Here is a 13,432-nt window from a genome sequence, read left to right as displayed (position 1 = left end):
GGCCACAGAGATTCTCAGCATGACATCAGCAGCCAGAGGGCTCAGGGAGGTGCCCCAGTCAGCACCGCAGTCTCTGTGGAAGCTTCTTTGCAGAGCCAGCAGTGAAACCTTCCGTACCCAAATGTTCTCACAGGAGTTTCCACAGAAAGAGACACAGCACAGCTTACTTTTTATTTTTAATTTTTTGTTTATTTTTATTTATTTATTTGAGAGCGACAGACAGAGAAAGAGAGGGAGAGAGGGAGAGAGGGAGAGAGGGAGAGAGGGAGAGAGGGAGAGAGGGAGAGAGGGAGAGAGGGAGAGAGGGAGAGAGGGAGAGAGGGAGGGAGGGAGAGAGGGAGGGAGGGAGGGAGGGAGGGAGGGAGGGAGGGAGAGAGAGAGAGAAAGAGAGAGAGAGAGAGAGAGAGAGAATGGGCGCGCCAGGGCTTCCAGCCACTGCAAACGAACTCCAGACGCGTGCGGCCCCTTGTGCATCTGGCTAACATGGGACCTGGGGAATCGAGCCTTGAACCAGGGTCCATAGGTGTTGCAGTCCGGTTCACATTGCTGTTAGAAATCACCCAACCAAGAGCAGCTTCTGGGAAAAAGAGGTTTACTTTGGCTTACAGGCTTGAGGGGAAGCTCCACGATGGCAGGGGAAAATGATGGCATGAGCAGAGGGTGGACATCACTCCCTGGCTAACATAAGGTGGGACACAGCAACAGGAGGGTGTGCCAAACATTGGCATGGGGAAAATGGCTATAAAGCCCATAAGCCCACCCCCAACAATACACTCCCTCCAGGAGGCATTAATTCTCAAATATCCATCAGCTGGGGAGCTAGCATTCAGAACACCTGTTTATGGGGGACACCTGAATCAAACCACCACATTCTGCCCCTGGCCCCCATAAACTGATAATCATACATGATTTAAAATGAGATGAATGCATTGCATTTTACAAGTCCCCATAGTTTTTATCAATCCCAAAGATATTCATACATCCCCATAGTCCAAGATCTTTTAACTGGGCCATAATGCCAAAAAAAAAACCCTCAAAAAACCCATAATGGCACAGAATAAATATTCACACTGCAAAAGATGGCATTGGGCATAGCAAAGAAACATTCAACCAATACAAGATTTAAAACAACCAGGGCAAACATCAAACTCTGTAGCTTCAAGTCCAACAACTCTAGCCAGTGACAAATCTTCAAGTCCGATAATTCTAAACAGCACCAAGTCTCTGGCATTCCAAGTCTGCCCCTCCAGCTAGGCTACTCACAGTCCTGGGAAGCTTCATTGGGGCTGGCAGCCATCCCATGGTCCTGGCATCTCCACTGGGTCTCCACTGTAAGCCACGGTTCATCCTCATGGCCCCATGGGGTCTCTATGCAGGCAACCAGCAAACCCGCTTCACACTGCCCATGGCCATTTCCAAAACACAAGACCGTGTTGCAAACTCAATGACCCTCTTTCCAGCATTTCTTATACTCCACGATACCAGGTAGGGTGCCAATTTGTTAATCCAGGGGGGAATAAAGCAGACTTTGAAGAACAGGACACTCCATGAGCACCCAGACCCCTTCAAAAAAAGTCTACATTCTTCTTGTTGCCCCAGCGCAGGTCAGCTAGCCCAGTCTCAAAGGTTGTAATCTCTCAGTTGCAGCTGAATGGGCAACAGTTCACCCAAAGATTTTTCTTTCTATGCCATATCCCTCTGCTCACACCAGTTCATTTCTACACAAAGCAACCCTGCACCACTTTTCAGGACATGGGCATAAGAGCAAGCTTCTCACACAGACTGCTAGCCCGGTCCAAGCAAAGCTCTTTCTCACCCTCATAAACCAAACCTCACAGTCAATAGTTCTTATTGCATTCAGGTCTTGCAGCTGAGACCAGAATAGACCATCAAGCTATACTTACAGCACTGCAAGGCATCTCTTGGGCCAAGGCTTCAAATCCTCCCATAGTCCTCTTGAAAATCAGCTCCAAAAGGCCAGAGCCACACAGTCAGGTGTCTAGCAGCAATCCCACTCCTCGGTACCACTTTACTGTTGCAGTCCGGTTTGCATTGCTGGTAGAAATCACCCAACCAAGAGCAGCTTCTGGGAAAAAGAGGTTTATTTTGGCTTACAGGCTTGAGGGGAAGCTCTACGATGGCAGGGGAAAATGATGGCATGAGCAGAGGGTGGACATCACTCCCTGGCTAACATAAGGTGGACTACAGCAACAGGAGGGTGTGCCAAACACTGGCAAGGGGAAACTGGCTATAAAGCCCATAAGCCCACCCCCAAGAAGACACTCCCTCCAGGAGGCATTAATTCCCAAATATCCATCAGCTGGGGAGCTAGCATTCAGAACACCTGCTTATGGGGGACACCTGAATCAAACCACAATAGGCTTCACAGGCAAGCGCTTAACTGCTAAGCCAGCTCTCCAGCTCCCCTTTTATTCCAGTTTTTCAAGGTAGGGTCTCACTGTCAATTCAGGCTGACCTGGAATTCACTATGGAGTCTCAGCATGGCCTCCAACTCACAGTGATCCTCCTACCTCTGCCTCCCGAGTGCTGGATTGTTGTTGCTCAGACAAGGTCTGTTTATGTAGCCCAGCTGGTGTTGAACTTGTCAACTTACCTCAGCCTCCTAAATACTGAGATTGGGCTGGAGAGATGGCTTAGCAGTTAAGCACTTGCCTGTGAAGCCTAAGGACCCTGGTTCAAGGCTCAATTCCCCAGAACCCATGTTAGCCTGATGCACAAGGGGGCGCATGTGTTTGGAGTTCGTTTGCAGTGGCTGGAAGCCCTGGCGCGCCCATTCTCTCCCTCTCTCCCTCTCTCTCTCTCTCTCTCTCTCTGCCACTCTCAAATAAATAAATAAAAATAAACAAATACTTATGAGACCCTACCTCAAAAAACTTAAATTCTGAGATTATGGGTATGTCCTGCCACATACAGTGAGCAGACTCTTTTTTATTTTATTTTATATTTTAGTTTTTTGAGGTAGGGTTTCACTCTAGCCCAGGCTGACCTGGAATTCACTATGGAGTCTCAGGGTGGCCTTGAACTCACAGTGATCCTCCTACCTCTGCTTCTCAAGTGCTGTGATTAAAGGTGTGTGCCACCACGCCCGGTTTATTTTATTTATTGATTGATTGTATTTATTTTGAGACAGAATCTCCTGTATCCCAGGCTGGCCTCAATCTCCATATGTAGCCAAGGATGACCTTCTACTTGTACCTCTCAAGTGCTGGGATTTTACGGGCATGTGCAACTACTCCTGGTTTATGGAGACTGAACCCAGGGCTTTGTACCCGCTAGGCAAGCACTCTACCAACTGAGCTATAGTCCCAGCCAGATGACACATATTTAAAAAGAGAGGCTGGATGCCGGGCGTGGTAGCGCATGCCTTTAATCCCAGCACTTGGGAGGCAGAGATGGAAGGCTTGCTGTGAGTTCGAGGCCACCCTGAGACTCCATAGTGAATTTCAGGTGAACCTGAAAACCCTACCTCAAAAAAAAAAAACAAAAAAAAATTTTTTTAAAAGATAGAAATACCGAGACATGGGAGACAAGTCCAGTGATAACACATGCATGGAAATGTACAATTATACCCATCATTTTGTATGCTAACTAAAAAAAAAATAACTTTGTTAAAGTACATAAATTTCCAAGTGACAAACTGTTTCAGAAAGTCCCATATTGTATTACTTCCAAAGCTCTCCTTAAGGGCCAACACAAGAAACAAGCCTGGAGTTCTCTGACTCCCCATGCCAGGTAAAGGACCGGGGGTGGCGGTGTGCAAGCCTGGCTCCCCAGGGCCTGGTGGCATCTATACGCTCCTCCTTCTCCCTCAATGGCCCTCGGCTCCAGGCAGGGCAGCTTCCTCTTGGTGTCTGAACACAGCTGGTCCAGGTCCTTTCCTTCTCTCAGCTCCTTGTTTATTTTTATTTATTTATTTTTTAATATTTTATTTTTATTTATTTATTTGAGAGTGAGTGAGAAAGATATATAGAAATAGACAGGTAGACAGACAGAATGGGCGTGCCAGGGCTTCCAGCCTCTGCAAATGAACTCCAGACGTGTGCGCCCCCTTGTGCATCTGGCTAACGTGGGACCTGGGGAACCGAGCCTTGAACCCCGGGTCCTTAGGCTTCACAGGCAAGCGCTTAACCGCTAAGCCATCTCTCTTAAAAAAATATATATATATATTTATGGTATTTATTTATTAGACAGAGAATGGGCATGGCAGAGCCTCCAGCCACTGCTGTCGGACTCCAGATGCATGCGCCACTTTGTGCGTGTGGCTTGACGTGGGTGTTGGGGACTAGAACCTGCGCCTTAGCCTCTGGGCTGTCTCTCCTGCCCCTCCCAGCCCCTTCTTGTCCCTCCAGTCCCACTTCCTCCTCGAGGTCCCCACACTTCTCCAGCTCGTGAGTTTTGCAGGCTTCTTCTGTGAGCTCCAGCAGCATGAGTTCCAGGCAGGGCCCTGTACTGGGGGGGGGGGGTGGTTTACACAAAAGAGTGGCCCCGTAAAGCTTTGCTGGTGGCGGATGGGGTGAACTGCAGTGAGGAGTTTTGGGGACCTGATGACGCCTGCTCAGGCCGGGTCCCACGGAACGGGAAATTGCAACCCAGAGGAAACAAGTATTTCTACAAAACGCTTAACCACGGGCCACACATCTTGCTCGTTATCTGCACGTGATGCTCTTTTGGTTTAGAAACAAGGCCCTGTTGGGAGATCAGCTCTCTGGCAGAAACTAGGTCTCCTCTGTGTGATCCGCTGGAGACAGGCAGGGTGAGGAGCAGTTTCATCTCATTGGAAATGCTTCCTCCTCCTCCTCCTCCTCTTTCTTCTTCTTTTTGGTTTTTCGGGGGAGGGTCTCGCTCTAGCCCAGGCTGACCTGGAATTCACTCTGTAGTCTCAGGCAGTCCTCAAACTCATGGTGATCCTCCTACCTCCCAGTGCCGGGGTTCAGGGCGTGGGCTGGAACTGCTCTTTCCCACAACGGTCAGCCTTCCGCACGATGAGTCACGGGTCAAGAAGGAAGCACCCAGGGGACGCGCTGCTGCCAGGCTGCTTCTCCTGCGCCGTCAGCTTGTCTTATCTCACAGCCATGGAACTGTGCAATCGGGCAGTTTCCCTTTTCTCTCCACTTACAAGGAACCTCTAGGCCAATCCTGTAACCTACCAAAGTAAAAGTATCCGTTTACCTATTTATTTTTAGTTTTTCAATGCCAGGCCTCGCTCTCTAGCCCAGCTAACCTGGAATCCACTCTCTTGTCTCAGGGTGGCCTCGAACTCATGGTGATCCTTCTACCTCTGCCTCCTGAGTGCTGGGATTAAAGGCGTGCGCCACCATGCCCGGCTAGGGTATCTATTTTTGTAATCGTCTCTTGGTTGGCTCCATTTCAGATCATATCTGTGGTTTTCTTGTTAACCTCCTAGGATTTCCTTTAAATTCTACTTAACATAAAGACAAGGGCCAGCCATGGTGGACCTGCCTTTTAATCCCAGTACTTGGGGGACTTGGACTTGGGCATTGTGGGCAAGAGGATCAGGAGTTCAAGGTCCTCAGCTACCTAAAGAGTTTGAGACCAAACCAGCCTGGGCCAAATGATACACTGCTTCAAAAAAAAAAAAGGGGGGGCCAGAGAGATGGCTTAGTGGTGTGTGTATGCCTCTGGAATTTGTTTGCAGTAGCTAGATACCCTGGTGTGCTCATTCTCTCCCTGTCTCTCAAATTTTAAAGAATGGAGCTGGGGAGATACCTCAGCAGTAAGGCATTTCCTTACAAAGCCTGTAGGCCCTGGTTTGATTCCCCAGTACCCACGTAAAGCCAGTGGTGTATGCATCTGGAGGTCCTGGCATGTCAATTTCCCCCACCCTCTTTCTCAGTTTGCAAATAAATAAACTTTAAAGATGTATAGCTGAGCCAGGTGTGGTGGCACATGCCTTTAATCCCCGCACTCAGGGAGCAGAGGTAGGAGGATCACTGTGAGTTCCAGGCCACCTTGAGACTACATAGTGAATTGTAGGTCAGCCTGGGCTAGAGTGAGACCCTACTTCAAAAAACCACACACACACACACACACACACACACACACACACACACACACACAAGAAATTGAGCTAGCTCATTTGGCCATTCACGTTACATCTAATTGGAGGAACACTTTAGTTCTCCTGTCAATTGGCCTTAAAATAGTCGTAATTACATTTATTGGTTTAATTTTACTTAACATCCTTAAATTTACTGTAGCCTTAAATTAATTCTATCCATTTAGACTTCTAATTCACCCCAATTTCAGGGAACACTCAAGGGCCCCAAGCCTGCCAGATACTTGGCACAAGCCCTGACCACCAATGGAAATGCTGTAGGCTCTGCTCCGTGCATCTGGTTCGTCGCAAGATTCGTTCTAACACACTACTTCTGCAGTCCTTCGGCTTACTAATATGTAATCGGTTATGACAAAGTGGAGGAGGAGGAAGAGGAGGCATGTTCCAAGGCCATCACACATTAACTGTTCAAAAAGCATTATGAGGGCTGGAAGAATTACTTAGCGATTAAGGTGTTTGCCTACAAAGCCAAAGGACCCAAGTTCGATTCCCCAGGACCCACATTAGCCAGATGCACAAGAGGGCACACGCATCTGGAATTTGTTTGCAGTGGCTGAAGGCCCTGGTGCACCCATTCTCTCTCTCTCCCCCCTCCTCTCCCCTCTTTCTCTGTTAAATAAATAAATAAGATTTTTAAAGTCCTATTTAAGGGCTGGAGAGATGGCTTAGCGGTTAAGCACTTGCCTGTGAAGCCTAAGGACCCAGGTTCGAGGCTCGGTTCCCCAGGTCCCACGTTAGCCAGATGCACAAGGGGGCGCACGCATCTGGAGTTCGTTTGCAGAGGCTGGAAGCCCTGGCGCGCCCATTCTCTCTCTTCCTCTATCTGTCTTTCTCTCTGTGTCTGTCGCTCTCAAACAAATAAATTAAAAAATTAAAAAAAAATCCTATTTAAAAAAAATATTAAGTTCGGCATGGTGGCACACACCTTTAATCCCAGCACTTGGGAGGAGGCAGAGGTAGAGGGATCACCGTGGGTTCGAGGCCACTCTGAGACTACATGGTGAATTGCAGGTCAGCCTGGGGTGGAGTAAAACCCAGCCTCGAAAAATCAAAAACCAAAAAAAAAAAAAAAAAAAAAAAAAAAGTATTATGAGCTGGGAGTGGTGATTCACATCTAGAATCCCAGGACTCAGGAGGCTGAGACAGGTGGATCATCATGAGTTCAAGGCTGGCTTAGTCTACAAAGTAAGCTCAGAATGAGAATCTGTCTCAAAAAAAGTGGGGGTGGGGGCTGGAGAGATTGTGCAGTTGTTAAGGCACTTGCCTGCAAAGCCCAATGGCCTGATGTTTGATTCCCCAGTGCACATAGAAAGCCAGATGCACAAAAGTGATGCAAGCATCTCAAGTTCCTTCCTTGGCCATGGCTGCAGGCTCTGGCATGCCCTCTCTCTCTCTCTCTCTCTCTCTCTCTTTCTGCTTGCAAATAAATATAAAAAGTCAGCTGGACATGGTGGCGCACGCCTTTAATCCTAGCACTCAGGAGGCAGAGGTAGGAAGATCACTGAGAGTTCGAGGCCACCCTGAGACTACATACTTAATTCCAGGTCAGCCTGGACCAGAGTGAGACTACCTCGAAAAAACAAAAACAAAAAAAAAAAATAATAATAAGTCATGTGCGAGCTGGGCGTGGTGGCGCACGCCTTTAATCCCAGCACTCAGTAGACAGAGGTAGGAGGATTGCCGTGAGTTCAAGGCCACCCTGAGATTACATAGTTAATGCCAGGCCAGCATGGACCAAGTGAGACCCTACCTCGAAAAACCAAAAAAAAAAAGTCAGGTGAGGTGGCGGTGGCGCACGCCTTAAATCCCAGCACTAGGGAGGCAGAGGTAGGAGGATCGCCGTGAGTTCGAGTGCACCCTGAAACTACATTGCAATTCCAGGTCAGCCTGGGCTAGAGCAAGACCCTACCTTGGAAAACATAAAACACACGTAAAGGGTTAGAGGGCACATACACGTGTCAGTGACAGCCAACTGGCCAGTCAGGAGCTCCACACGTCAGCCCTGTGTCCGGCTCCCCTGGGTGGCCTAGGAGGCTGTCAGGTAGACCACACAATGTTCTTGAGCACCACCGTGAGGGCGGCTGCTAATGCACTCACTGGAGGAACCTGGATCCCACCCAGTTCTGCTCCACACCCGTCCCTGAGTCCTTGACAGCTTAAAGAAGGATGGTGCTGGGCTGGAGAGATGGCTTAGTGGTTAAGCACTTGTCTGTGAAGCCTAAGGACTCCAGTTTGAGGCTTGATTCCCCATGACCCACGTAAACCAGACGCGCAAGGTGGCACACCCATTTAATCTCTCTCTCTCTGTTGCTCAAAAAAAAAAAAAAAAACAAACCAACCAAACAACAAATAAACAACAACAAGGCCAAATAAACAACAAGGCATTTGCCTGCAAAGCCAAAGGATCTAAGTTCAATTAATTCCCCAGCACCCATGTGAGCCAGATGCACAAGGTGGTGCATGTGTCTGGAGTTCGTTTGCAGTGGGTGGAGGCCTTGGCGCACCCCCCCTCTCTATCTGCTGCTTTCTCTTAAATAAATAAGTAAAATATAAAAAAAGAGTTATTCTTTTTTAAGAAAAAGGAAAGAAGGAAGGAAAGAAGGCAGGAAGGAAGGGGAATAAAGAAAAAGCAATCCCATATGATGGAGAATGGAGTTTCAAAGGGGAAAGTGGGGGGGGGAGGGAGGGCATTATCACGGGATATTTTTTTATAATCATGGAAGTTGTTAATAAAAAAAATTTATTCATAAAGAAAAGAAAAGAAGCTGGGCGTGGTGGCGCATGCCTTTAATCCCAGCACTTGGGAGGCACTTGGGAGGCAGAGGTGGGAGGATCACCATGAGTTTGAGGCCACCATGAGACTCCATAGTGAATTCCAGGTCAGCCTGGGCTTGAAAGAGTGAGAGAAAGAAGCGGATAAAGACAGAAAAGGGGAGCTGGAAAGATGGCTTAGCGGTTAAGCGCTTGCCTATGAAGCCTAAGGAACCCGGTTCAAGGCTCAGTTCCCCAGGTCCCACGTTAGCCAGATGCACAAGGGGGCGCACGCGTCTGGAGTTCGTTTGCAGAGGCTGGAAGCCCTGGCGCGCCCATTCTCTCTCTCTCCCTCTATCTGTCTTTCTCTCTGTGTCTATCACTCTCAAATAAATAAATAAATAATAAATAAATATTTTTTAAAAATATATTTAAAAAAAAAAGAGAGAAAAGGGGAGCCAGGCATGGTGGTGCATGCCTTTCATCCCAGCATTTGAGAGGCAGAGGTAGGAGGATAACCTTGAGTTCAAGTCCACCCTGAGACTACATAGTGAATTCCAGGTCAGCTTGAACTAGAATGAGGAGACCCTAACTTGAAAAATAAAAACAAACAAACACAAAAAGAGATAGAGAAAAGGGTATGTCAGGGCCTCCAGCCACTGCAAACGAACTCCAGACGCGAGCGCCACAAGGGCTTCACAGGCAAGCGCTTAACCGCTAAGCCATCTCTCCAGCCCTAGCCCCCCTTTTAAAAAATATCAAAAATATTAATTTATTTATCTGAGAGAGAGAAAGAGGGAGGGAGAGAGAATAGGTATGCCAGAGTTTGCCCCACTGCAAATTTCAGATACATGCACCACATTATGCATATGGCTCTTTGTGGGTATTGGAGATTTAAACCCAGGCCATCAGGCTTTTCAAGCAAGAACCATCTCCTCAGCATCAATTATTATTTCTTTTCTTTCTTTCTTTCTTTCTTTCTTTCTTTCTTTCTTTCTTTCTTTCTTTCTTTCTTTCTTTCTTTCTTTCTTTCTTTCTTTTTTTTTTTTGGTTTTCCAAGGCAGAGTCTTGCTCTACCCCAGGCTGACCTGGAGCTCATTATGTAGTCTTAGGGTGGCCTCAAACTCTTGGGTGATCCTCCTACCTCTGTTTCCCAAATGCTAGGACTAAAGGCGTGTACCACCACGCCCGGCCAAATTGCTCAATTTTAATATCAGATAAAATAAAAAAAAATATAACCCACATACACAAAAGCTCTTTGGTGTCCTCTATGTTAAGTGCAAAGGGGTCCTGGGACCAGTAAGTTTAAGAAACACTATGTTGGGAAGCCACAAAATCTCAGGAGCCCTGTCTCCTGGAAGCTCTGTGTGTGTGTGTGTGTGTGTGTGTGTGTGTGTGTGTGTGTGGTCTATAAGAACACAGAGCTCCAAATGACAGGAAATGACACACAGCAGGACATGTTAATGGCTATTGGGATTAAAGGACAGTAAAACCACAGCAGGTTACACTTGAGTTTTATCTAGACATCAAGTTGAGTAACAGCGGAAGACGCTGTGCTTTAGAGATCACATTCTCACAACTTAACACACAGAAAGAGCTCAGGAAGCAGTTGCTAACCAAATACAGGAATGCATAATTGACTAATGGATGTTGTGACAATGGCCTTATCGAGAAAGGTTTGCAGCAGGGAGATCTGATGTCTGATGTCAGTTCAGAGGTTGGCTAAGAAACCTCCCTCCCTCTCGCCCTCCTTTGATCCTTCTGGGTTTTCTTTGAAAGTCTGAAACACAGTGAGTAACAGCAATCGTTTCATCTAAACTCAACATGACCTGAATAGAACGCTTGATTCTAACACTACACGAACCCAGAAAAGCACACTCGTTTGCATGTGCAATTTAACATGCCAGATTCTTTCCCCTTCAAAGCCCTTGAGCACGGTCTGTAGTTCCACATCCAAAACACAACTTGAATTTATCCACATCTCTATCCCTACTCCATCCCCCTAGTCCAAACCACTTCTGTCTGTCCTTTGGACAGATGGTGATAAGCCCTGGTTTATCTCCTCACCCTCTGCCCTGCCCCGTTCAATCTCTTCTCCCGTTAGGGTCTAGGTTTTTGTTTTTTTCTTTCTTGCCTTCATTCCTTCCTTTGCATGCACGGTGTACACGCATGGTCGCATCTGTGTGAGCAAAGGTGTATGTGTATATGTGGAGGCCAAATGTCAATACTAGGGGTCTTCCTCGGTCATCTCCACACATTTAAAAAAAAAAAAAATTAACTTATCTATTTGAGAGAGAATGGGCATTCCAGGGCCTCTCACCACTGCAAACAAACTCCAGATGCATGAGCCATTTTATGCATCTGGCTTTATGTGGGTGCTAGGGAATTGAACCCAGGCTGTCAGGCTTGTAAAGTGCCTTTAACAAACCACTGAGCAATCTCTCCAGCCCTCTACTCCTTTTTTGTTCTTTTTCTTTTGGTTTTTCGAGGTCTCACTCTAGCCCAGGCTGATCTGGAATTCACTCTGTAGTCTCAGGGTGGCCTTGAACTCATACTGATCCTTCTACCTCTGCCTCCCGAGTGCTGGGATTAGAGTCGTGTGCCACCATGCCCAGCTACCACTCTATTTTTAAAATGTATTTTATTTATTTATTTGAGAGAGAGAGAGAGAGAGAGAGAGAATGGGCACACCTGGACCTCTAGCCACTGCAAACAAACTCCAGACGCATGCTCCACCATGTACATGTGGCCTTATGTGGGTTCTAGGGAATTGAACCTGGATCCTTAGGCTTTACTGGCAGGCAGCTTAGTCACTAAGCCATCCCTCCAGCCCCTTCCACTCTGGCATCTCTACTCTGCCCTCCCAGCATGGGGATTACAGGTGGGGATGTCACATGGGTGCTGGGGATCCAAACTCAGGTCCCTGTGCTTATGCGACAAGCACTGTACTAACTAAACAATAACCCTAAGCCCTTTTGTTTGTTTGTTTTTTCAAGGTAGGGTCTCGCCTAGCCCAGATTGACCTGGAATTCACTCTGTAGTCCTAGGCTAGCCTCAAAACCATAGCAATCCTCCTACCTCTGCCTCCTGAGTGCTAGGATTAAGTGGCGTGCACTACCACATCATCCGGCCTAATTTTTTAAATGTTTTCATTTATTTATTATTTCAGAGAGAAAGAGGCAGAGAGGGAGAGAGAGAGAAAGATAATGGGTGCGCTAGGGCCTTCAGCCAATGCAAGCTAACTCCAGACACATGTGCCACCTTGTGCATCTGGCTTGCTTGGGTTCTGGGGAATCGAACCTGGGTCCTTTGGCTTTGCAGGCAAAGGCCTTAACCACCAAGCCATCTCTCCACTCTAAAAATTTTAGTTTTGAGAGTGTCTCATGCAGCCCAGGCTGGCCTCGAGCTTTCTATATAGCCAAGGATGATCTTGAACTCCTGATGTGTCTACATCCACCTCTGCTGGGATTATAGGCTTGTGCAACCATGCCCCATTTACACATTGCAGGGCCTTGTGTATGCTGAGCAAGTACTCGAACCAGTGAGCTACACCCTGGGCCCATAGGAACTAGTTTCACATCAGACCAGGCCAGTCCTCTTGCTCAAATTCTACAAACTATTGCACCTAGAATAAAATTTAAATAGTACCTTGATCTGCAAAACCAATTCTATCTGGGCACTCTACGTCTGCCTCTACACCCCCACCTCATTACCCTGGGCTGCAGCCACATGTAAAACGCCAAATTCAGGCTGGGGAGATGGCTTAGCAGTCAAAGGTGCTTGCTTGCAAAGTTTGCCAGCCCAGGTTCAATTCTCCAGTATCCACGTAAAGCAAGATGCACAAAGTGGCGCATGCATTTGGAGTTTGTTTGCAACAGCAAGAGGCTCTGGCTCACCCATTCTCTCTCAAATAAACAGTAACTATTTGTTTCTGGGATTAAAGGCGTGAGCCACCACATCTGACCTTTTTTTTTTTTTTTTGAAAATGCTGCCTTTAATTCCAGCACTTGGAGGCAGAGGTAGGAAGATCATTGTGAGTTTGAGGCCAGCCTGGGACTGCAGAGTGAGTTCCAGGGCATCCTGAAGCACAGTGAGACCCTCCCTTGAAAAACCAAAAAAAAAAAGAAGCCCCTCTGTCCCAAGCCTGCTCCAGCTTAACCTCCCCAGGTGCGCTACATGCCTGTCTGTCCGTCCTCCCAGTTCCCCGCTCAGGGCCCCTGCTGCTCTCAAAGGACTTCCCAGCGGACCGTGGCTTCAACAGCATTGATGTTTGTAGACGTTTTTTCATGTTTAACCCTAACCTGACGTCCTCTTGCTTTTTGCTCGCTCCCATGCGCTCTATACTTTGAAATGTGGAATGTGCCTGACCCAAAGGGGACCTTAGTAAATACTGGTTAAATCCCAAGTGAATCACACTCTGGAATATGTTCCTGACAAATTGAGCTCAAAGGAAAAGCAAGGTCCTTAGAAGCAAATTAACAGGCAACCACAGGTGTATCCTTCACATCAAACTTTACAACCGATCTTTATTGCATGCTGAGCAGAAAGAGAGAGAGGAGAGAGGGGGAGAATGAGCATGCCAGG

The sequence above is a fragment of the Jaculus jaculus genome, chromosome 18 (genome assembly GCF_020740685.1).
Source record: "Jaculus jaculus isolate mJacJac1 chromosome 18, mJacJac1.mat.Y.cur, whole genome shotgun sequence".
NCBI classification, from domain to species: Eukaryota; Metazoa; Chordata; class Mammalia; order Rodentia; family Dipodidae; genus Jaculus; species Jaculus jaculus.
The sequence above is the reverse complement of the archived record's forward strand: the minus strand, read 5'-3'. Positions refer to the sequence as shown.